At 42.6% G+C, this 26,635-nt stretch overlaps 1 long non-coding RNA gene across 1 annotated transcript; it reads left to right on the forward strand.

The window, feature by feature from the left end:
• Window positions 1–100: 100 nt before the first annotated feature.
• On the forward strand, window positions 101–3,026 carry LOC309705683. The gene is made up of 3 exons (XR_014276590.1): window positions 101–187; window positions 1,136–1,322; window positions 2,954–3,026. It is a non-coding gene; the product is annotated as an uncharacterized lncRNA (long non-coding RNA).
• Window positions 3,027–26,635: the final 23,609 nt, after the last annotated feature.

The raw sequence follows: 26,635 nt of genomic DNA on the forward strand, positions 1-26,635 counted from the left end.
ACATGGTAAAATGTTTGGCCTCCTGTGGCACTTTATGAACTGCGTGTGAGGGTATAACGTGCACTTTTGCTCAGTCCCAATTAGGGCAGAGGGATGAGAACTCTCAAACATAATGCTGTTTGACATTAACAGAGAATCCCAAGATCGTCTGATGGGCTACATCAACTTTGTGTCTCTGAACTGAACGGTAAAAAATTATCTTATTTGCTGGAAAAAGGTATGTTTGGTTAAGTGAGTCCAGGAGACGGGACACGTGATGTCCGCTCGCTCGCTGTGGATTCAGCGGCACGATCAGATATTATATGGACTTTGCACTGCAGCGGTGGGGCATTAAAGACTGCAAAGAGTGGGATATGACTGTGCCGTGCACGTGTCAAACCTTTTTTCCCTGATAGATTCTCATAGCCTGGTTTTACGCCTCCGTGATTTCCCGTCTAACTCCAGACTACTGTGCATATGCAGTGTTTTTAGGAAGTTTTTCAGCACCATCATTTTCTAAACAATTAGCAACTATGGGTGAACACAGTTGATGCAACAGTGAGTAGGAGTGGTGAAGCTAATTCAGCATATGTGTGTGGGTTTTGTTTTTTTTACATTAAAAATGAGGTAAACACAGGTGTTGCTAATGACATTAATGAAGGTTTTGTTTAATATAGCCTTAATCTAAGTGATTAGTACCACCTGTGTTTACTGTTTCACGTGAAAGAGGTCTGTCGGAGGCTCTGGCTACATGCAGTCATGGTAAAAAAAAAAAAAGAAAGTATTCTTATTTCAGTTTGAAGGTTTTAGGTATGAGGACATCCAAGTTCTCAGGAAGTTTTAAAATGAGGTAAATACAGCTTCAAATGACATTACTTGCTACACCGTGTCATTATTTGTTTAACAATAACTAAGCTAAATGGCAATTCAGTAGCTTGTACAACCACCATTAGCGACTATAACTTGGAGTAGTCTCTCACATTGTTGTGGAGGGATTTTTGACCACTCTTCTTTACAGTGTTGCTTCAGTTCATCGAGGTTTGAAGACATTCGTTTACACGCAGCTCTCTGAAGGTCCCACCAAAGCATTGCAGTCAGGCTTGAGGTGTGTGCTTTGACGGGTTCATTTCAACACCTTAATTCTTTTCTTTTTCAGACATTCTGTTGTAGGATTGCTGCTGTGCTTGGGATCATTGTTGCATCACCAAATTTCTGCCAATCTGTAGCTGTCTGATGGCCTCACATTTGACTAGTTTGCCACACAGAGAAGTTCGTGGTCAACTCAACAACAGCAAGGTCCCTAACCTGAATCATCACCCCTCCAACACTGTGCTAGACCGTTGGTAAGAGGTGTTTTTGCTGATATGCGGTGTTTGGTTTGTGTCCTGAGGACAGAGGTCCAAGAAGTCTTGTGGATAGTTCAGATGCAACTTGTTGTTTTTAAAGAGTCTAGGCGTCTTCCTTGTTGTACTTGTTCATCCATCCAGTCTCTTCCAGTTATCCTTTTCAGGGTTGCAGGGGGCTGGAGACTATGCCAGCTATCACAGGGCGAGACATAAGGCCTGGACAGGTCGTCAGTCTCTCGCAGGGTTAACACAGAATGACAGGCAACCATTCGCACACATTCACACCTATGGGCAGTTTAGAATCACCAGTTAATCCAACCCCACTTGCGTGTCTTTGGACTGTAGTACCTGGGGAGAACATGTGAACGCCACACAGAAAGATCCCAGCCTGATGGTAGATTCAAACTCAGGACTCAAACACAACTCTTCATGCTGTGAGGCACGCTGCCCCATAGTTGTTTAGCCTTTTTCTAATTGTTCTGTCTTTAACTTTAATGTTTAACATGCTAACTGAGGCCTGTGGAGTCTGAGATGGAGCCCTTTCTCTGAGCATTTCACGATTTGACTTTACTTGGAAGTCCATCCCTGGGAAGACTGGCAACTGTAAATGATCTTCTGCTTAGACCGATGGGCAGCAATTGCCTCTCTAAGAGCAATGCCGTTGACAGTTAAGTGTGCAATGATCAATTATTATGATCAATTAATCAATAAAGTGCATTTGATTTCCTTCTACCATGACTGTGCGCAATACTTGTTAGAAACTCCTTTTCAGATTTTTCATTGCACTTATGGGACGTCTTAAATTAACACTGTCCATCTTTTGCAAAACTGTTCCTCAGTGCGCATCAGGTGAAACCTCCGGCTGCGTATGGTGATGTAATTAACTCATTCTAGCATGCAGGCAGCATTTAAATAGCTAACATCTTATGCTATAGCCTCACCTGCACACCGATGCCCCCCCGATGCTATTTTACCCATCACGTCCTTCTGTCACACTCGCGTCCTTCAAGTTTCATTGCTTAAGAGTGTTGCTTATGCTGCCTTTCATATTGAAAGGGCATCATGATATTGTTAAAATACCATTTTCAGCCCTTTCATCAGCAAAGGTCAGTGCATACACTTGAAGGCCATCTTTTAGAATCTTTAGAACTAAGAGGCCCTCACAGAGCGGCGCTCCACTGTCAGAAGGCCTTGTGAACCCACCTTTGTATGGGGAGCTATTTTAGATGGGGTCATCTTTTTGAAGGATTCATGGGGTTGGGAAGACTCTAGACTGCTATTCATGAATGTAGGAAGGCTTTTTAAACATGAGTGAGTGATGCATTTTGGGGTTGTTTTTTTTCACCGTTAGCTTTTATATCTCTTTTAGCTTATCATCAATTAGTGCCATAGAGATCCTGAAACCAAGCAGTGATCCTTTGTGCTGGTTCAGAGTTATTGGCATTAAAGATTGTGCGTTCATGTGTTGTGGCTAAAATGGGTTTCTAATGGGAGAATGCACATAAACACTACTTCAAGTCTGAACAACAGCTTAGAGAGTTTAGAAAGCCTTGCTTGGTCTGTTGATATCCATGATGGAGAAAAGTGTACTTTTTCTCTTTCTAATCTAATTTCTAATGTTTTAAAAGGACAAGAAAAACACTGCAGCTGAAAGACCAGGAAAGGAAGGATTCAGGAAATGTGACCATCTGAGGAGGACAGGAATGCACAATGAGGGATGGGCACAACGCATGGGCACGTAGTGTATCACAGGGGATGCCACATCTGTGATGCCTCACAAAATCCCGGCTGAAAGACTAGCATATTGCGCCCCTTTCTTCCAAGGCTATTGCTCATTTACAGTCATCTTTGGTAGGTTACCCCCTGATACATCCTTCCTAATGACAGGTTGACTGGTTGGTGCCCAGCGTTTAGTCTGCTTTACAGGGAAAAATTTATGGCTGTAAAACCACATTTGACGCAGTGATCATCCTGCGAGCCATGCTGTGTCATGTGATAGTTGACAGGAAAATGCATGCATGTGTGAGAAAGGTGCTAGATCTAATTTCCCAAATAAATTTGCATGTAATCCAATCACAGTGAACCCGGCAGGATCGAGACCATTGGCCCGTTTCTCACGAAAACATTCAAAGTGTGTTTGCCGATTAAAAAAAGAAGGCAAACAAAAGTTCATGGAATTGAGAACAAAAGCAAGAACTTTTACACTTTAATCTGTTTTCTATCCAGTTCTACATTTATCCACTGATATCTTTCTGTTGGATCTTATGCAGTGAGTACTGGCACATACTTGGGTGCACAATTCAAAGTAAGCAGCTGTGAACTTTAATCAACTGGCACGACTTTGAGTTAATCTGCCACCTCAGCCTCCCCCTCACATCTCTGCCTGCTATTGTTTCACCAGTTCATATCCAAATTCTGCTACCTGTCCCGCCCACACGATGTGAGATCAAAGGCTTCTGACTTGGAACAATGGCAAACAGGAACCTAAACAGGATGTGGAACCAAAATCTCACAGAGGCACGCTGAATGGCAAATGCGAGCCGTTGGCGTTTGTGTGCGGCCGTTACAAAGCCCATTTTCAAAAATGGATTGTTAGTGAAGAAAAGGTGTGACCTTGATCCCATCCCCCCTTTGGAGTAAAGCCATTTCAAAGCAGTGGTAATGCACTTGCCACATCCCCTTCCTGAGCCTTAAATGTTTGGGATTTTACGGCGAAATGGCACGGCAGGGTACATTAAAGCACACGATAAGTTGATCCAGAGTTAGAAACACAAACCTAAAGAACAGCTGAGTTGCTCGCTTTCTGTCACCGCAAACCTCTTTTTTAAAAAAAAAAAAAAAACGACAAAAAACCCTTCAGTCGTTTCACCATAGACTTGTAAAAGAGAACGAGACCCCCAATTTTCCGTCCAGGTTTAACAAACCCCATCATTTAACCTGCATCAGCAACTGCAGTCGCAACCATCAACCCAGACAACCAGTGACTGTGGTCAATCAGCGGCCCACGTCTGGATCCTGAGTAGACGCCACTGTGGAAACTGATCCCTTCACCGTTTAACCAATCAAGTGACCTTACACCACTTTATACTAACGATGTCATGTTTAGACAACGGCTGCTTGGCCACGGTGAGCTGGACGGCACCCATAAGAGAGGAATTAACAGAGTTATCACTGTAAGGCATAAACTGGATCTGCATTGTCATTGCGGGCTTATAAACGTTCTGTCGGAAGGCTTGAGAGGAGTAGCTGCTCTTTTATCCAACGGTACAGACGTTGTATTTTCCTCACCAATCAAACAGCAAGAAACTGAAGAGATTATGTATCTCACTGTGCTTTGGGGAATAAAGAAGACAGGGGCATGACACTGAAAGCCAGAAACCCAATCTGCTGCCGCTGCGGTGAAGCAGCGCCCGGATGCTATGCTGCCAAAGGGCACTGAGGACATGAGGCGTGATAGCCGGCCGGGCCGCGTTGGGGAATTTTGCGTGCATCCTCCCCACAACTGAAGGGAAGGCATCTTTTGTAAAGAGAGGGAGTGCCTTTGTCCTCCTTTGGTGTTTACGTTTGTCTTAAATTTCACCTAGTGCACAGCGCGGCCCCACCAAGCCACAGGATAGGCATTGTTCTGGGCCCCGTGCAGGAATGGTAGCCTGCAGTCACCTTCTTTCTGACTGTCGCCATTGTCCCACCACCAACCCCCCCAAACCTCTTTGTTTTTGCTCCCTGCCTCAGACAGCTCAGATTGTTGCCTGATGTTGCTTCCTCTCTTCCCATTGTTTCCATGTCTCCTCTAATGTATGACTTTTCTTCTCCTTCTAGGTCGATGTGTGTGTCGGTTGGTTGGGTGGTTGGAGGGGATGAGAGTGTGGGGTGTGGAGGGGGCTGCAGTACACAGAGTGCATGTGAAGTTTTATGGTTAACCACATGTGTTTTTGAATCTTTGAGCTTCCACATTTTTTTTTATTTTTTTTTTCCCAGGGTAAGGAGTCGGGGGAAGTATATAGCACGAGGATGGGGTGGAGAGAGGGAAGTCAAGCAGGGGAGAGAAATTATTAAAGAACCAGAAATCAGACATGTGGTTCTTGTTTGGGGTGCTACATGCAGAGATGGTGGGTCTGGCTTCTCTTTGCTCCAACCTGCATGTGTAATCTAAACAGCCCACTGATTATTAAACAATATGGATGCCTCTCATGCCCCCTCGATGTGAACCAGAACCAGCTAAACACAGCAGGATCACAACAAATTAGCAGCACGCTCTCCTTTTTTTAAAATCTGAGAGTCACAAGACCAGCTTTTTCCCTCAGCGAACAAGCAAAATTCAAGAACACACCACTTTTCACAAGGCAGCTCTTACAGATCCATATTTGTTTCTTTGTAATATTTGATCCTTTTTGTTGGTTGTAGCTACGTGGGAGCATATTAGCATTATGCAACAAGAGTCTGGCCTCGATACACAATGTAGTAAAGTTGGACCACGTGAACATCAAACATCACAGCACGCCTTCAGTCTGTTGGATACAAGCATCACCCACACAACTCCACTCAGTAATGAGCTGTTTTACATGCGCACACCCTGAGAACACCAAAAGGCCACCAGATCATATCACCGGACCTTTGGGAAAATTAACCAAAATTCATTTTGTCATACAGGAGTTACAGGATAATTTTCAATAAGCACCAGGTTACTGCAAGTTAATCAAAGAAGTAAACATGAATTTTGTCAACAGCAATAATATTTTATAGATAAATTGTAAATTAAAAACTCATTTTGCTTTGGTTCAAATAAAACTGCTTTGTTTTTTTCCAAAAACCTAAACCTCTGATTTTTTATTACAACATGAGGACATTATCCATCCATTCGCTTTCTCTTATCCTTTTTCAGGGTCACGGGGGGCGCTGGAGCCTATCTCAGCTGTCACAGGGTGAGAGGCGGGGTACACCTTGGACAGGTCGCCAGCCTGTCGAAGGGCCAACACACAGAGACAGACAACCATTCGCACTCTCATTCACTCCCGCATTCACACCTATGGGCAATTTGGATTAATCAGTTAACCTATCCCCACAAGCTGATGATGACATTAGCATTGCTGTTATAGAAAACTAGTGTAGTATATTCATCTATATACAATCTTGTGTCATTGTGAAGTTATATATTTTATTTGCAAAAATAATGTTTTAAGAGCTCAAACAAACAAAGTACTTATGCCCCCCAATGACAAATATGTTGCTTGGAGATGATCCAGTGGAAACGAAAGCATTTTCCTAATTCATGTGAGCCTGACCTTTGACCTATGACCCTGAAAGCGTTACACAATAAAATGGTGTATTTTTATTTTATCTTTATCCATGTGATTGGAGCAGCATTGGTGGAAATCTTTGGCTTCTATGAGCTGTCAAACCTAAGATTTTAAGATATATTCATGTAGTGTGTAACTTTGCAAAATCTTATGGTTTCATTTTGACGTCAAAAGGCATTGAAACAATTTAAAAAGTGTTGTACAGCTCTGTCCATGCCCTGCCATGTGATATATTACTTAATATGGTTTCTTACATTTTTTTTCTAGGTCAACTTTGAACTTGGGAGCTAACATCAAAGGTCACGGTCATACGCTCATCCAAAAGTATTCATGTCTCAAACAGCCTGGCATGTTGTTGTGAAGTTTGTAGGTGATCCATTAAAGTATTGTGGGTAATTTCAAGTTTTTACTCATTTTCACATTTGGTGTGACCTTTCCCCAAAATTCAATCAGCTCGAGCTGTTACTGACATCCACCATCACACAAAATTAATCTTGAATTACACTGCTAACAATCAGACGAATAAACAAACAGAGCTGATGTTATACTCGCTCCCTCTTAGGGGAGAAAACTCTCTCAACCGCTTCTGACAGCGCCTCTAAAAACAAAATTTAATGTGACGTCTTCTGTTTGTATCTTACATTTGTAAGCGGGGTAACATGGGGGCCCTAAAATGTGAATACGCTAACCTTATTTGTTTTAAACATTTCAATTGATGTAATAACATTGTAATAATACCCTGATTTTGTAGTTACACTGATAAAATTGAATGTAAGTTCGTCTTTTTATAATTACTTGTTAAATTTGAATAATATAATGGTACCAGGCAACCTTAATGAATACTGCTACTCAGGCATACAGTACATATGCTGGTCTGCACAAACAGTACATACATCTGTGCAACATGATGCGGTGTCACTTAAATTTTACATTTTAGTATATTGACTACAAACTAGTTAGATCATAATTTTTGTTTAATATCTGTTTAATTTTTAATAATTACCTGAGGCAGATGCTTTATATGTTTGACTACAAAACCAAATTAATCCTAACTCATTGCCAATTTGATAGATTTTAAGCTCTTAAAGTCCTCAGGAGATGAAGATTGCTCCATAAGGTAAGCTTTAAAAAAAAAAGAACAATGAAAAAAGTCATTACATGCTAACCGTACACAATCATAATTTCTGGTTATTTGCTTTTCATCTTGTCGCCATCCTGCGACCCCCTTGAATTATGTCATCTCACCAGCTGGAAAAAAAAAAGAAAGAAAGGGAGGAAGGTGAGAGCGCCAAGGAGCACGGTGAACTGTGAGCCGGAGTCCTCACTCCTGATGGTCTGCCTGGGAAAAGAATGGATCTGGCTTCACATCACACGCAGCTGCACCAGCACAGGCTACGTGTGAGCATGCACGTGAGTGGATTCACATGCACGGCAGTATGTATTCTTGTGCATGACTGGGAGAGCTCGCAAAGAGAGGGGGGATTGCTTCAAAGTAGCTGGAGAGTCTGAGGAAAAAAAGGATAACAAGGAAGGTGTGAGAAGGCAGAACAAAATCAAGGAGAGTGTTTGAGTTCAAAAATAACACCTCATAAATGTGATAAAAGAAGCCATGAGGCTCGCAAAAATGGACGATGGCTCCACGGGTAGAAGGGGAGAAATGAAAGGGGTAATTGATTAACATTAGATGAATGGTTAAAAAGAAGTATTGGAACGTTTTTAAGGGCAAAGACAGGTGGGGTGGGGGGCATAAAAATTTGAAATGAGAGCGGGGAGAAGTCTGTGATGACAGCAAAAAATGCCAAATGTGGAAAAAGAGCTGCAGTGCTTGTGCGTCCCTGGCTGGGTGTGGGTCAGAGCTGGAGTAAACAAACCCACAGCTTTGCAGAATGTTTGATCTGTTCGACTATGAAACACTGAATGGAGTAAACAGAAAAATTAGCCTTGGTCAGCTACAGGGGGGAGCTGTAGAGGTTGTGCGTGCATGTGTGTGTGTTTGGTAGGGGGGTAAGTACATACACACCAAAACAAGTGAGCTGTTCCAACCCAAAAGCAAACGAATGGGGATTCTCACCATCGTCTGTTACGACCACTTTTCAGCACCTCAAACTTGGCCTGTCATCACTTATTTTGAGTTCCAATGAAACGTGGAGCTTTCCAGCAAAGTGAGCTTCTGAGTTAAACAAGGATGTTATTCTACCAAATGAATGGCCTGAGTAATGTAAATCCAACATAAATGTTAATGGGAGCTGTCCTCACCAGAAAAACTCAAGCAAAAGTTGTTAGCTGTCATTTGTTCAGACATTTCACAGTGATCTTTAAATAGCAGCAGCATAGCAGGAAGATGGTTTTATGTTTTATGTTTATTTAGGGGGTTCAGCATACCAGGAGGGACCCCCTTTTGCCTTAAGAACCGCCTTAAATCTTGATGACATACACTGAGCAAGGCTCCTCTGAGGTTTTAAACCATATTGACATGATAGCATCACACAGTTGCTGCAGATTTGTCGGCTTCTGATGCAAATTCCCCATTCCACCTGACTACAGGTGATCTATTGGATTGAGATCTAAGGACTGCAAAGGCCTTAGGTACAGTGCACCAAGATGAAACGTTATTAGTGTATCAAACCACCATGTATCAAATGGCAGTGAATACCTGCATCTAGGCATTGAGACATGATCAAGATGAACCTCTCAAGTTTAAATAGAGCATCAAAATGGGGATAAAAGGTGATTAAAGTGACTTTGAACATGGCATGGTTACTGGTACCAGACAGGCTGTTCTGAGTCTTTCAGAAATCTGCTAGGATTTTTCACACACAGGTTTACCACTTTTTTGGTCTCACTAAGACCAAAAAAGTGGACCACATCAGTCCAGCTCTGAGGTCTTTACACTGGCTGCCTGTCCGTCAGAGGATAGACTTTAAAGTTCTGATGCTGGTCTATAAAGCTCTGAATGGTTTAGGACCAAAATACATCAGTGACCTCCTGATCCAGTATGAACCTTCCAGATCCCTCAGGTCACCTGGATCCTGTTTTTTTTTTTTTTTATCAAGTCCCAGAGTCAGAACCAGACATGGAGAAGCTGCATTCAGCTTTTATGCTCCATATATCTAGAACAAACTCCCAGAAAGCCTCAGATGAGCTGAAACACATAGTTTATTTAAATCCAGGTTGAAGACTCACCTGTTCTCAGATGCATTTGAATAAAGCACCAAATCCGCACTTTTTTACTTTTAAGCTTACATTTCAAAACTTACATTTTAACTACTGATTATATCTACTGTTGATTTCTTTTTTTTTCCATTTTAAATCATGCTTTTTATTTGTTTTTGTTTTTTAATGTCTCTGCAAAGCACTTTGAATCACCTTGCTGTTGAATTGTGCTATATAAATAAACTTGCCTTACAGAGAATAATCTGAAAAAGAGAAAATATCCAGTGAGTGGCAGTGGTCTAGGAGAAAATGCTTGTTGATGTCAGAGGTCAGAGGAAAATGGCCCCACTGCTGATGGCAAGAAGTCAGACAGCAACTGAAATAAACACTTGTTCCAACCAAAGGTTTGCAGAAGAGCATTTCTGAATTCACAATGGGTTACAGCAGCAGAAGACCACACCGGGTGCGTGTCCTGTGAGCTAAGAACATGAAACTGAAGCTGCATTTTAAATGGACTCAACAAAATTGCACACAAGAAGATTGGAACAATGTTCCCTGGTCTGATGAGTCTCAATGTCTGTTGGATTTATTTGGTAGGTAGGGTCAGAGTTCGGCATAAACAACATGATGCATGGATCCATCCTGCCTTGTATCGACAGTTCATCCTCCTGGTGGTGTAATGTTGTGGGTGAGGATTTCTTGCCTCACTTTCAGCCCCGTAGCACCAACAAAGCATTGTTTAAACACCACAGCCTACCTGAGTATTGTTGCTGACCACGTCTATCCCTTGATGGGTACCCTTACAGTGTACTTATCTTATGATAGCTGCTTCCAGCAGGATAATATGCCATGCTAGAATGCTGAAATCATCTTAAACTGGTTTCTTGAATGTGGCATTTCACTGTGACTAAGAGATGAAATGACCTCCACAATCACCAGATCTCAGTCCAATAAAGTACTTTTGGGATGTGGTGGAACGGGAGATTGACATGATGGATGCGGAGCCAGCAAATCTGCAGAAACTGTGTGATGCTGGCATGTCAGTGTGCCACAAAGAATTCAGGCAGTTCTTCTTTTTTTAAAAAAGTATTTTTAATCTTTATTATGACAGGAATCCTGGGAGGGAGAACAGAGGGAAGACACATCAAATGCCCTAGGGCAACTCAAACCTGAGGTCTGTGACATAGGCTGACAAGCTTAACCCAGTGAGTTAAACCAGTTTTCCAAATTAAGGCAATCATGAAAGCAAAAGAATCCTCAACCTAGCACTAGCAAGGCGCAAATAAAGTGACTGGAGAGTCTATATTCCTGTTTGATTTATTCATCTTAAAACGATAAAATGAAGTCTTATTCAGGATGGAAAAAGACACTGTGATGCCATCTGCCCTCCCAGCGCTGACAGTGCTGAAGCCTTAAGGACATATATCCCTTCTCCACCTCAGAAGTTCTCGGGTGTGTTTGATGCCGATGCCAAATTTTGAACCAGTTCTGCGTGTTTCGACAGCTAAAGCTTTTAGCCAGAAACGATAGTTTGAGCGTGGCTCCAACAACTTTGTGGTCTAGTACTAACTGACAATTTAGACAACCACTGTTGTATTTAGCAGTAATTTTGTATACAGTAACATTTTGACCCGTTTCTTCAGACTGGCAAGCAAATTCTTAAAAGTTTAATTAATCTGAACCACCACTGGTGCCAGAGCTAGACCCATGTTCATGTTACTGTAGAGGGCAGCAGTCCCCAACCTTTTTTGCGCCACGGACTGGTTTATGTCAACAATATTTTCACGGACTGGCCTTTAAGGTGTTGCGGATAAATACAACAAAATAAAACCAGTACCAAAAAAAAGAAGAAGATTTATTTATAACACATGGGAAAAGACACAGGGAAACCGAGTTAACGATAAAAATGATTAAAAAAAATAACGCTAAAGACCGATAAAAACCCTGAAAACCATGAATTTCACACCCGAGCCTCAACTCTGGCGGCCCAGTACCAAACAACTATGCCGCCCGGGAGTTGTGGACCGCTTCTTGAGGGTTAGCTTAACTTGGATTGAGCTAGCTAGTTAATTCAGTTGTATTGAATCTCTCATGAATCATTGCAGCCACCAAATTCACTGATTGAACTCTATGCAAACAAATTCACAAATTGTGCCATTTAATTGATGTTGCTCTTGGAATGATGGTTAGACTGGGACCATAGTCCCAACGGGGGCGCCAGGCCGGCAGAAGATGCAAATAAGTTTTGCTGGCATGGAAACAAAGAGTCATACGCTCAAGATAAAAGCTGATGTGCAAAGCCTGTCAAAGATACAACACTCAGTTTATCAGCCTGCTGACATTGAACATCAGAGACATGGCGTTACTTTGGTGGACCTCGGCTACCTTTGAACACCCGTTACTTGGCTGAAAAAGAAGCACGTCGGGCAGAAGAATCTTCGATGCGCCTTTGCCTGTTTTTCCAGCCTTGAAGAAGTTAAAATTAGTCTTTTAAAAGGCAGAATTCAAAGCTGTGAGCATGAAAAGGAGGGCAGAATGAAATGTCGGCACTGCAGTGTTAAAAGGGAGATGGGAGATGAGAGATCCTAGTGTCTGACTTTGGTGTGACTTCAAAAGACTGTGTTTAAAGCGGCAGGCCTTAATGCTGGCCTGATAGCAGAACTGTCATGTCTGTGTGACCTCCCACAGCTGGCCAGCCAGGGACACAGGACTCCTGCCATGTGTGTGTGTGTGTGTGTGTGTGTGTGTGTGTGTGTGTGTGTGTGTGTGTGTGTGTGCGCTTGATGATGTCTCGATGTGTGTGTGTGTGTAGAAACTTGTTTGCTTTTTTTGTATATTTGTGTGTCAGCACTCTTGTGGCTCTTGCTGTGTGTCTTGATGTGATTGTCTGCGTGCCCTTTAATGTTTGTGTTTTGATGTCAGTATATGTGTTTGCCTAAGCTGTGAATTGGTGTGTGTGTATGTGTGTGTATGTGTGTGCACGCGCACACAGAGGTTGAAGATCTAAGCCGGGCTCTGCCCTCTCTCTCTATGCACAGGGGCCTTTTTTCCTTCTTGTTAAGATTCAAACGCTGATAGGCTTTGAACTGCAGCTGTAGGCTCTGCATTCATTTCACCACTTTAGCTCAACTAGCTAAAGTTGCCATTGCACTGCCTGCAACGCTATATTGCTACAGACCATCACACCAGCCGCATTAACTGCACAGCAGTGGGCGAAGGCGTGCAGCTCTGTTTATAAAAGCAAGGATTTGCCTTTGATGTGGCAAAACAGACAACTGGTTCGAACATGATGTCACTTAGCTCAACTTTTTGCTTGTGGAGAAATACAGTAGATCCAGTGTTTTAAACTGAAGAAAGGTATATTCATTTGAACTGTTGCGTGTCTCTCTTGGCCTTCGCTGCTTTTACAGTCACCTTTCCCGACTGTGACATGGTTGCCTTGAAGTTTTGCACAGATTAATGTTCCCTTGTGGTTAAATGAAAACAGATTTGGTATAACGTCTCTAATAACACTAGCAAAAGGCCAGCCTACAGGAGTTGTTTGGCAGGTCTGTGGCGCTTTTTCAGATTCTTCATTCTGCATTTAGTCGTGAGCTGAATAAATTTCCAGCACGGATACATGATGTCGATGTTCATGCAAAGTTGTTCATATTGGCCCAGCAATTAAGAAGGATATAAGGTGTATATAAACTTTTAGAGTGACCAACCGCCCTCTTTTCACGTTCTGTCCGGGGCGTCTGGGGGGATTTTCAAGATTGATAAAAATGTCCAGGTTTTTCGATAGTCCGAGAGAGGACCCATGTGTGTGACCTCATCCCCAAACTTGCTTTGTGAGCGCTTGTTCTGCGCTCACTGACGGGAAGGACAGCGCACAGCAGCGCGCCTAATGATGTTTAAAAGATCCCAAAGCGCAAGTCCTTCTTTCAGACAAACTGCAAAAGAAATTTCCCTCCTACCGGCCATAGCTGGACATGGCCATCGGGCATACCGGGCATTTGCCAATAACCCGACGGACCAGTTGCAGGAACCCAAAACATGGTAGGTGTGTTTTATCATGATTCATATAATACTGATGATGGATTTTTAGGCTAATAGTTAAGCTAACACACTTACCTCTCATCTTTTCTTTCCTCACAAAACCAATAGATCCTCCACTTCTTTTAAGTGTCTCCCAGCGCAATTCTTAGCCTATTGTGTTTCCTGCAACTGGTCCGTCGGGTTATTGTTTCCCCAGAAACACTTCTCCTGTGCTTTTGAAACTCTGTTTTTTCTTATTTCTGTTTTGTTTTTTCCTATTTCCGTTGTGTTTTGTGTGCTTTTGCAGCGTTTTTCTTATTGCTGGCGCTTTCTTAAGTTGCAGTCCGTTTGACCTCTCAGGGCCACCGTAACGATCTCCCTGGATGCCCTGCATTGCTCACTAAGCCATTTTATCAGTCAGATAACTCCAATAAAAAGCTCAAAAAAGGAGTTCAGGGACCCTAATTAGTGGAGGTGATTCCTAGCACACAGCTACTGGCTACAGGTGCCTTCACTGGGACCTCTGTTAATCAAAGTGGCCATGGCCCTATAATATCCAGGTGACTCTATAGGGTGGTACTCGCCCTCAACTTCAATTTATAAGTAGCAGAACTTCAGTTTTTGGGAGACTTGAAGCAAAGACAGATGAAAAGGTGACTTGAGTTGAGTGCAATGCCCACTATCACTAATGCAACCAGCTGTCATCTACAAAGCAATGGGTGAAGAGTGAGTTGCTTTATAGATGGGGCTTTCTCTTCTGTAAAAAGTTCTCTAAGAAGCGTCTTTAATTTCTAAGACTGAACTCAAACATTGCTGATAATCGCCGTCATCTTGACAGATTAATGAGTCTGAGTTTCTTTTATAGCGCTTATCATCTCGCAGACGCTTGTCAGTTTATTTTCCTCTTGCTTTCTGTCCCTCGTGTTCCTTTTGCTGCTTCTCCACTTATCTGTTGGAGCTGCCAGGCAAGAAAAGGCGAGCAGTCTCCTGCTCTTTTAAGTCCAACAGGCGGGATACTGCTGAGGACTGCCTCTCTTCTCCTGCACTTGTTTGTTCTCATTTCATCTCTCTCTACGTTCTCTCGGGAGAGAGCGCGCAGTCCGGCGTAGATGTTGCCAAAAGACCACCACATACACACAGATTTACCGCACCTGTGTATTACACACACACACTCTCTGAGGGGAGCCCACCAGGGAACCTTTCTCTGCATACGCATCCTGCCACGTCCATATCCTCGTTTCTTGTTTTGAACTAAGCTGGTGAAGGGTTCTGTATGCGCCTATCAGTTGATCAAATAAAAAGTTTCCAGCGGTCACCTCCGGGCGTCTGACTGTGTGTCCGCTTTGCTGACAGCGGGAGAGCAAAGGAAACATCGGGAGACGCTCCTGTCACACCCTGATCTCTGCTTTGATGAGTCACATCAAACTGTGTCCACATCTAAACGTCATCCTCAAAGGAAAAACTGGGGGAGGTGTGTGTAGCTTATTTGTGTGGAAGACACACTAAAGGGGGGAAAAAAAGAAGAAGAAGGGGAGTAAAGACACGGATAAACAGTGGACTGAGCTGTTGATAAGGTTTACTTACTTAAAAGTGCCAGATCCAGACACTGCAGTTTACTTTAAAGCTTTGTTCGTACAGGGTTGTGTGTTTGGTCAAGAAGCAAGTTGCCAGGGAGAGATAATGGACTTCTAAAGGGATATTAAGTCTTGGAAGTCTCTCTCTGGGCCATTCAAGGGCAGAGATTTAACTACTATCCACTCAGTTGTGAATTTGCATCTCACACACTGGCTCAACTGTTTCTACAGATCAGGTTTTATTCCAAACCGTCACATGCTCGCGAGGAATCTGTGATGATAAACCCCCGTAGAGAGCAAAGTCAGGTATCCAGATGATGTTACCGGACTGGATATGAATTCAATCTACTGTTCCTCTCATCCATATTCTACTTCCTGTTTCCCTTTAGCTGTTGCTGTTATTGTCAGTGTTGTTTTCCGTCTGTACTTTCTTTTCCTTCAGTTTTCCTGCATTGTTATGTCCTCTGGCTCTTCTTGGCATTGTGTTGAAACAACAGCTGCCAATAAAGCGACTTTTTCCTGTGATGAAGATTTAATGTGCTTGTCAGATGGCACAAATGGCATATGTTTGCCCCTGTTGCTGCTGCTCTCCAAATACTCAGCCCAGGATGAGGATGGAGGCATGCATTTATTAATCATCTCCTGGAGGTTCTGGTGCGGAAGTCGTGAGCAAATTTACAAATACGGTTTGGCACCAAGGTGGGTAGTCTCAGTGTGGGAAGTATAGTTTTCTTTGAAATATGTCGCTAACTTATTTGGATATGATCCTTTTTTCATGTCAGTCAGATTCTGTGCTGTGAGCTCAGGGTATGAACTAGTGTCTGAACATTCACCTTCAGGACTTTCTGGTAGAGAGCAGAATTCATGGTTCCTTCAATTACTGCAAGTTGTCCCGGTCCGAAGCAGCAAACAGCTCCAGACCATCATACTACCACCACCATGCTTGACTGTTGATATGTTATTTTTATGAAATGCTGTTAGTTTGACACCAGATGTAACAGGACTCAAACCTTTCATGAAGTTCAGATTTTTGTTTAATCAAAAAGATGAGATGAGATGAGCTTTTGAGCTCTTTTTGGTCAGCAGTGATTTACACCTTGATACCCTCCTGTGGTTGACATTGATGCCCAAGCTCTTTCTTATTGTTAAATCATGAACTCTGGTCTTATCTCAGTTCTGCAGTTCTTTAGATGATATTCTGGGCTGGTTTTTGACCTCTTGGTTGATTTTAGTAGGCCAGCCACTCCTGGAAGGCTCAGCCCTGTTCCAAGTTTTCATAATTTGTGGTTAATGGTTCTCACTGTGGCTCACTGGAGTCCCAAAGCCGCAGAAAAAGCTTTTTTGCTAACTGATAGGTGTCAGTGACTTTGTTGCTCACTTGTTTCTTTAGGTCGTGACATGATGTGTTGCCTTTTGAGATCTTTTGGCTCGCTTCACTTTATCAGACAGGTTCTATTTAAGTGATTTATTGGCTGAACGGGTCTGACAGTAATCAGACCTGGGTGTGGTGTGGTTAATCTCAGGACATTTAAGATTTAACAAAGGAGGCAGTTACTTTTCCACATAGGGCCAGGCAGGTTTAGATAACTTTTCCTCCTTAATAAATGAAATCATCATTTAAGAACTTAATTTTGTATTTACTCGGGTTGTGTATATGAGTCCTTTTAACCCTGCATGAATTTAAGAAAAATTCCAAAATAAGTTCAGACATGTGCACACAGTTGTTATTGTTTTTTTAAGTCTTTAAAGATGTTTGCTCTACAATTATTCCACTCTGGAAAAAGAACAGAAAGAAAAACCAATTAGATTAATTACCATGACATTCATGCCCATGATGGGTGTATGTAATCTTCTGACCACAGCTGTAAGTGTGCGTAGAACAGGCAGTCTCACCCTCAATCTCAGTCTACAGGACTTTCTAAAGACAACTTGGGGTCTTAATTAGCAGAAAACTGAGCGGCTCCGTGAACAAAATGAGCCTCATCCTCTCTTTACATCTACTAGAAGACAACATAATAACATGCTCTTCCATTCACTCAACAAAGTGAGGAAGGGCAGAGCCTTGTTACAGAGATGCATGAAAGGCAAATAGGATTGTGATATACAGTGAGCATAGACATTTGCGTCCCTGTGTCTGGCTGTATTGATGTATGTAGCGTGTTGCGTTTGTTTCCATTAGTGCCACCCTCCCACCTCCGCGCTCCGCGTTGTTCCGATGAAAGTGATCCAACATCCTGTGCCAGCACGGGGCCCGGCTGGCTGATTAAAAATGCTAATGTCTCCCGTTGGGTCTTTGATGCAGGACCCAGGACCACAAAGCCAGCCAAGGTTACCAAGGGTCTGTGTAATCCTTTATTCGGGCCCGACGCAGGAGGACACCCAGCTGAGAGTCCTGACAGTCACAATCAATCATGCCAGGGACGCCTCACACAGGTCTGCTAACCCCCTGCTACATGTTCTGCTTTAATTAGCAAACGCTGGAGAATCACAAGAGCCGGCGCACATGCAAACGCGCTCACAAACTTAGAAATACACATATTACCGTCATCTTCTGCTAAAGAGATGAGCATCAATCTGCACGTCCTAAGCTGTCTAATGTGTGTGACTTAATTACTGCTGATTACCGTGGGTGATGAGAATCAGATGTGTATGTGCATGCGTGAGAGAGAAGAAGTCTTTGCCACAGTCTTGTGAGCTTCTGACCACTTTTCTCCCCTGACAGCAAAGCAGTGATGCTTTAAAGAGAGAGAAAGTGAGTGAGGGATGAGGACGTGTGTGTGCGTGGAAGGGGTGGTAAAGAGGCAGAGGATTGAGATGGGGGTTATTTTGAAGTTTGCTTGACATCGTGTTAACAAAGCTTGCCTAATCCCTACGGATGGAAGGCTGGGCAAGAGCTGTGCTGATGCAGTCGTGTGTGTTTGTGTGTTTGGGACACATGCTAAGGTCCTGTCTGCCTCGTAGCAGCAACACATCAACACAAATCTGCAGCTCCTCACCAACGTTCACATCCATAAATGTTTAGTATTCAGCATGGCAGCTCTGATGAAAGCATTGTATTTCTGATGAACGCTTTATGAATTTTTACCTAACTGACCCCGATGTCATATTTTTGTTAGTGTTGCTGGAAATCTGGGCACAAACTGAGAAGTTTCTGCACTCATGTCATATTTACCGAACTTATCACTTAGGTCCGATGTTAGCCTTGATTCTAAAATGCTGTCCTGTACCAAAACACACACACAAACCTGGTTATGATGAAAAGATTGTGGTTAAAAATTACAAAAAAATGCATCTGAGATTTCTCATCCATCTTTTTTGATTTCCACACCCTTACTTGATGATCTGTTACGTAAATCTGGGGTTTGGGATCCACATGAAGAGGATAAAAATGTTGGTTGCGTGATGACTGACATTGTTTCTCTGAAGTACTTTCAGACCTCAAAGAAATAGCCAGTGGAAAAAATATTGATCCTGAAGAAGATTAAAAGTCTTCTTCAGGTTTCTCATGTGATATCACGTGCATGTTGCATGAGAGTTGTTAGCCATATTGGATTTGATGTGTGGAAAACGTGTATTCCCCTGCTGATCGGCAGTGTTTCCTGGAAGTTTTTGCAATTTGAAATGGGTTACAAAGGTCCTCCACCAAAAACCTACTTGTGATTGCTTTGGTTGCATGTTTGTCTGCAAATACTCGCCAACTAGTGTTGGTACAGCTTGATGAAACTGGAAATAGAGAAGGTTTGCCTTCAAAAAGGGCGCTACTTTTACTTTGAAGGTTTATCAAACTTTTAACAGTTTCACGACAGCTCGGAGAGTCGCTGGCCAGTGCTTGTAGAAAATGTTGTTACTTCCATTCAAATTATGACGACAACGATGTGCTGGCAACCGAACCAATCACAAGGAGGTTTTTGTTTACTGGCTGGGGAAAACACATTACCTATCAGCTAGTGATATTTCCCCAGCCACTGCAATCAACCTGCCAACTTAATGTCTAATGTGCGTGACTTTTCAACCACTCACAACTGGTTGGGGCATACTCAGTTTTACCTCACGACCAGTGGTTGTCTTGGACCTTAATCACGCGATCCTACTCTGTCACCATGATTGTCACATGTCCAAAATGGCGGACAATTTAACATCACATGGTTGCAAAACCTGTATGTGGGTCCAAGTCAGGTAGTTTCTTTCATAACAGGATGAAAGTAAGTCTTTGTGTGGACATTTGCTCTTTAAAACTGGGATCATACTTGGAAGCACTCACTAACAGCTGCGGACACCATAAACAAATGTTAAGGACTCATTCATTGTAGTGGCAGTATCTCGAAGAAGAGGGCTCCTTGCTGTCTTCACTGCCTTAAGGCAAGGGAAACCTATACAGTTTGTTTTTATTGTCTTTGTTGAGCACTTTGGGTTTGCGTTTGATGAATTGTGCTATATAAATAAAATTGCAATTACCTGGATGTATGACTAGACTAATTTATTGCAACCATGTGCACTTGTCCACATGAATACTCCTGGCTTCACATATAATCTCGAAGCAGACTGGAATAACAAGTAGTATGACACGAACTATTCATCAGTGGTGAAATCTTGGCCTTTATTTACAATGAATGAATATGGATAAATATGGATCTTTGGTATATAGGGTTTCGTTCCATTTGCAAAAACAAATACATGGTAGTAAAGATGGTAAAGTTGCACACCAAAGTTGTTTTGCTGTGTAGTCAGACATTTCTCTCCGAGTGTTGTTGCACTGCGGGACTCTGGGCTCTTTGTTGTCTTCCCTCAGTGTTTTTAAAATCTAGAGGTGTAAATAGTGTAAACAGAAATCCTTATATTTTACGGATCTGCTCACACCATCTACATGTAACCTGCACGGTTAGCACAGCACACGTTTTGAATAGCATTTGCAGTTTCATGTTGTGTATTTACATACTTTGAGAGGCTGATATTAGAATTCGGTGCAGGTGGGCTGATGTAGAGCTTCCCTCAGGAGCAGAGTTACTTTGCTCTTTGTAACAAACTTCTGAATCCGCTGCACACATAGTAGGCTCAACTCCAAACAAAACCTGAGCATACCTTCTTTTCCCGCTGTCACGCTCTGCTTTTATTTTGTATATTCTTAGCTTTCCCAGCCCCGAACGCTTGGCACAAAGCTGCAGTGTGGCCTCATCATCATCCACTGTACTCAAAAATAGAGTGCTGCTTTCACTTCAGAGCTGGGCCAACTCCTGTTTGCTCTGAGTCCTGACAGCGGAGCAGCCTGGTTGGAAGGTGGCTCAGAGAGAAGACAGAGCAGACCAAATGTCTGCATGGGACTTTTTTTTTCCAGGTGCCTGCTGGAATGAATTTGATTAGTAACTGGGAGGGAGCACCGAGGCAATCAGTTTGGCATGAAACAATCTGGTTCATCTCTTCTTCTTCCTCCTCCTCCTCCTCTTGCTTCACCTTTTTGGTGCCACACGTCAAGGGGAGGCAGGAATGCAGAGAAGGGGAAGCAGCAACAGTGAATGTCCTTTTCCCTGGAGCTATCTGGCAGGGTTAGATTACAAACTGAACACACACGAATGTATGCACACACGCACTCAACTCTTTGTGGTGAATCTACCTCTTGTCTCACCTTTGCCCATTCTTGGTGGTTGAAATGTGAGACTACGCTGGCTCCAGGGCTTGGCTCAGGTTGGGGCTTGGCACGATTTCCACTTTTTAAGAAGAAAATCGACAAATCCTTAAGCCTTTTAGGAAGCCCTCTGCTTTTAGCTTTCTAAATTGTCAGTCGAGGTCAAATTGATGTTTGTGAATCACAATCATCTGATCCGAGTACATAGTGGATGCAGAAAAAAAAAGAAAAGAAAAAACAGTAGGATTGATGGATTGAGAAGCCAGCCGGCTTGTTGATGAGTCGGCTAATCAGTCAGGCAGCTAGAACATTTATTCAGGCTGTCAGTTAAAAAGCCATTCAGCCAAGCCAGTAAATCACACACTGACTAGAAAACACAGAATTGAAAAGACAAGCAAAACTGGAGAGCGTTCGGTGGCGGCTCCTACTTTGAGATTCCAAAGGAAGCAGCACTGTCATCCAACACTTTAATTACCCGTGTGCTGTATGCCTGCATATCATGTCTGTGTATTTGAGTGTCTGTGTGTGTGTGTGTGTGCAGCAGTGTCAGACCTGTCTGACCAGATAGGATAACTGTCACCTCTCATATTCTCAAATTAGCCCCCCTCCCACTGCCACCGCCACCTCCTATTATGGGGCAGCCCATACAAGGTTTCAGCCACGCACTTTTCAACACGTTTCGGTGTTGCTTACACTGAGATCCTTGGCCCTCATTTTTCTCAGCAGAAATGTAAACATATCATCCTCTTTCTTCTTTTATCTTTTTTTCTGCAACTTGTTTTTCACGCTTTGAACCTGACAGTACATGCTGAGAGCCTGGAAGTGTGTGCTGTATGTCTGTCTGTATATATAATGCAGGAATTCACGTTTTAAAAGGAGTTAAATATTTTTCCATTGGATTTTAAATTCTTGTCTCGTGATTTGGCAGAAATCTCAATCGCATACTATAAAGGAAACTCTCACAGCCCAAAAAATAAAAAAGGATCATACCAATATTATGTTTCTGAAGGTAATGCATTAACAACAGTGTTTGAGAAAAGATTAAACTCCAAAGAGGAACAGGTTAGAATTAGTGAAATTACTCACTATTTATTCATTAATTGCAGGACTCAGAGACAAAGGGATAAACTAGAAGAAGTAGCTTTATTGCTATTACTTAAAAACACAAAAAATACAAGAACCCAGGTGAGGCTAAAAACTAGAACTCACTAACAACATGAGAAAACACACTATGAGTGGACAACACAACAGAGAACAGATGGAGACGCAGACAATATAGATACAGGTCGCAATTGTGGTAGAGTGGACACACCTGTGGAACACAGCTGAACAGAATCTAAACACAAAACACAGCTAACAAACTAAACATGACATACATGAGACAAGGGACTGTCAAAATAAAACAGGAAGTGACACACACACACACAATACACACTAACACTAAGATACATTAACTTCAGAGACTGGGAATAAACAAACATGGAGGAGTAACAGACTGGGGAGACAAAAGGGTGAAACACAGAGAGAGCATGGGAACATGAAGAGAGAAAACACAGGGACAGGACTACAAATGTATTAGCTAGACAAGACAGGGGAACACAGACAGCCACGGAGACAGCCACAGAGTGATCAGACAGACTCGGGTATATGACTGGGGTGACTGAAAAGATAACAAAACAAGGACAGACTGGACATGAAGGGAACAAACATGAAAAAAATCAAGAACTATAAATAACAAACTCAGAGGCACTGGAAAGTAAAACACAGTCATAAACTAGAATATAGTTATCCTATACTTTAAAAGACGTAAGCAACAAGAAAACAAAACTCAAAAACTGTGTCGAAGACCCAGGACCATGACAGAGAGACAGAGAGAGTGCATTTTGAGTGTCGTCCAAATAGATAGTAGGAATCTATGCAGTTAGGTCCATAACATGTTGGACAAACACACACAGTGGATTTTAAATCAAGCAATCAAAATGTAATTAAAGTGCAGACCTTCAGCTTTAATTGCAGAAATTTTGCACAAACTGTCGCGGAAAAATGGCTATTTTTATACACTGCCTCCCATTTTCAGACTCTCAAAAGTTTATGTTTTTTTTAACTGAGAAGTTTGCTCATTTTCTGTCCTGAGAAACTCTTGGGTTGCTTTTGCAGGACGCTTTGCTTTTGGGGCATTACCTGTTGGCACTGTGAGGTGATGCACTGTTTCATCTGTTTAGCAGTATTTTACTGAATCTGAGCAGCTCATCCTGCTGCTTCTATCTGCTGTCACATCATTAATAAACACTAGTGAGACTAGTGGGATTACTTTTTCATGCAGGGTTAGATAGCTTGTTCCCTCAATAAATGAAATCAGGATTGAAAAAATACAGTTTGTATTTACTCGGGTTATCTTGTCTAAAATTAAAATTTGTTTGATAACCTGAAACTTTTAAGTGTGATTGATAATTTGCAAGAAACTGAGAAACCAGAATAACTAAGAAAATAAAAAAATAAATCAATGTCTGAAGATATGTTTTGATTTCCATCTTTTGCTCTGTTTCCAGATGAAACATTTGCACTCGTCTTGCTCGTCTCTGGTAGGAAGCCTTTAAAAAAAACCCTCATCATTTCCTTTTTTATGCCCTATTCTCTATTCTTTCAGATAGGTTTCTTACAATAGACCTGCAGAGAGAATTTGTTGACATTATTTAAGTTTTTGTAGTTTTGTGTAGTAAGTACCGTAACTACTTGGAAAGTTGGTGGTTCGGTCCCTGGCTCCCCCAGCTTGCATGTTATCTTCTTATGTTATAAATCTAAAGAGGCAAGGTTAAGGCACCAGTACTTAAAATTACCTACAGTATATTTATCTTTCCTGTAAAATGTAAAGGCAAATGTTACCCACTTATTATGTCCACTAGTAAAGATTTGTAGATAAATATACTTACATAATTACATAATTTATGGTAAAACAGACTGAAATTCCACTTACTGCTTGGTTAATCACACCCTTAATCACAGGCTGTATTATAAAGTTCTACCAAAAGAAGCTAATTATTACAGGTGTTAAACAAACCTTCGAGTTTTCCTGATGTATGTTTTGGGGCTTATTTCTCAGTTTAACTTGGCTTGAAGTAGTTTAACAGTTGCTTTGCTTACAACCTTTGCCTCCATCTAAATCCTCACCTTTATTGTGTTTTGTTGTCACAGCGTCCCCCACGTCTTATCTCTTCTCCCCATCTCCAGCTGTTCCCTGAATACTTCTTTCCCATCAAGCCAAAGCTGCCCTCCTGACCCGTCACCTGCACATGCTGACTCAAGGTGTTCGCTTACCCTCCCTTCCCCTCCGCCAAGTACCACTGATATGCACAAACGTGCACCTGCAGCCAACAATAGAGGCTTTATGCAGGGTGGGCACACTGCTGATCCAGCCGGCCGTCTATCAAAGGCTAGGATCTGGACATGGGTGGATATCATATCGAGGCCACGGTGCTTCTGAGGCTTACTTAAAAAGTGCACCAGTCTGAGAGGCGCATGAGTTTTTACTCGTGTCTGTTTAACAGTCCTCATCAGCCTAAACAAGGGCATTATCCAGAGTGTCACAGCTTTGTCACGTTAAGAGTAGAAAAGCCGCTCTCCACCACACAGGGGGATAAAAAGCTCAACTGAGCAGTCTATGATATGACTGTCTGTCATTACATTTTGCAGGCTAAAGCCAGATTTGACCGCGTCTAAATCCTGTGTTTCTCCTCGCCGTTGATGCATGGCCTCAGACATAACACAACATCCCCATGGCAATGACATCACTGTCTAAATAACATGCTTGTTAGGAATCTCCCTTGATGTCTGCCTCTGCGCAGAGGGATAAAAGTGGGCGAATGAAAGAGAGGGCAAAAGCCATCAGACGCATCTTCAAGAGCAGCTTTGGGCTTCAAAGGCAAACCTCAGGCGCTATGACAGAGAACAACGGCTGATGACGTCACGGAGGGCGCAGGACGTTTAACCGAACCTCCTTGCAGCCTCTGAGCCTTTTCTTGAGCACGAGCAGAAGAAGACAAAGATGCATGAGAGAGCTGAGGAAGAGAGGGAGAAGCAAGAGAGAGGGAGGGAAAGAGAAAGATCCAGAGAGAGCAAGGGGTTCACGGGGGTCGGTTTGTGCACACATCGGGCCGGCAGGCGAGATCACATCCACAGGGAGCGTTCCTGTGTTTGGGATAGGAGGGAAAGATAAATAAGTCGGTATGGCTGCACAAAGAGCGGCAAAGGAGGAAACGGGAATGTTGAGATTCCAAAAGGAAAATTCGTGCCTCCCGCTCTCCCTCTCACACATAAACACACACAAGCAGGTTCAGATGGAATGAAATGGTAAACAGACGTGTGTGTGTGTGTTTTGTAACCATGGAACACGAGTTTTAGAAGTTTGTTATGGATTTGTTTTCAAACTGACGGCCTTTCACAACAACTCCCTTCCACTGCTGCGTGCTAGCGGATGGCGTATGTTTTACATCATGGCTCTCGTCCTGATGCCTCGGAGTAAATAATATGCAAACAGCAAACTAGCTGGCTGCACACTGCATATCACTAGGTGCTCCTATTTTCATAGGACCGAACTTGAACTAACTGCTTTTCGAAATCTTAAAGAAAGTAGAGCATACACGTTTAACTGTTGTGCTATTTGGGTGTATTTTATGTGTTTTTATCTGCCTCACGCCCTCCTTTTTGTGACCTGTGGTACATTTTCCTCTGGCTGTCCACTGACTCGGCTTCTCAGTCCCAACTGAGGTTAAGGAAAGAAGGTTGCAGTTATTGATCTCTATTAGAAAACTCATCCTAAGTCCACCAGCATTGCTGTGCCAGGTGTCCAACTCCAGATGTGAGTGAGTGCTTTGGTCAAGGGTTAAGGGATTGTGAAGGGAGGGCTCTGGAGACACCAGAGCCCTCCCTTAACATGGGTTAGGATGGCGCTCGAGCCATTACTCTGCCAGTCGGCTCTTTCTGGATGATTTCCGGTGTGTTGATGAGGTAAACTGCTAGACACAGTGGGACTATTTTATCACAGATGTGTCAGAGCTTGACATTGGTGCTCTTGTTTTTTCACTTACACCACTCTGTCGTTAGTCGTTATTAATCTCTGTCTCTCTTCCAAAGTTCTATAATTATTCTTTTTATTTCATTAATTAGCCCTGCGACAGACTGGCGACCTGTCCAGGGTGTACCCCGCCTTTCGCCCTATGACAGCTGGGATAGGCTCCAGCGCCCCCCGCGACCCTGAAAAGGATAAGCGGAAGAGAATGGATGGATTTCATTAATTAATTAATAATAATAATAATAATTTTATTTATTTTTTTAAACAGATTGCTTCCTGTTAAAAGGGAGTTTTTCCTTCCCACTGTCGCCAAGTCTTTGCTCATAGAGGGTTATTTGATTGCTGGAGTTTTCTCTGGATTATTTTACCTTGTAGCATAAAACACCTTGAAGGGATTGCTGTTGTGATTTGGCGCTATATAAATAAAATTGTTTTGAAATTTTTGACACACCAGCTTAGTGAGCAGAGTAGTACCTGTCAACAATATCCCGCATCCACACACATCTAAACCACACGTTTTCTTCCACACTTACAGCTAAGTGCATCCAGAAGCGTTTTTCCTTGAGCTTGGAGTGAGGGAG

The sequence above is a fragment of the Aulonocara stuartgranti genome, assembly GCF_965226115.1.
Source record: "Aulonocara stuartgranti genome assembly, chromosome: 4".
Classification (NCBI taxonomy): Eukaryota; Metazoa; Chordata; class Actinopteri; order Cichliformes; family Cichlidae; genus Aulonocara; species Aulonocara stuartgranti.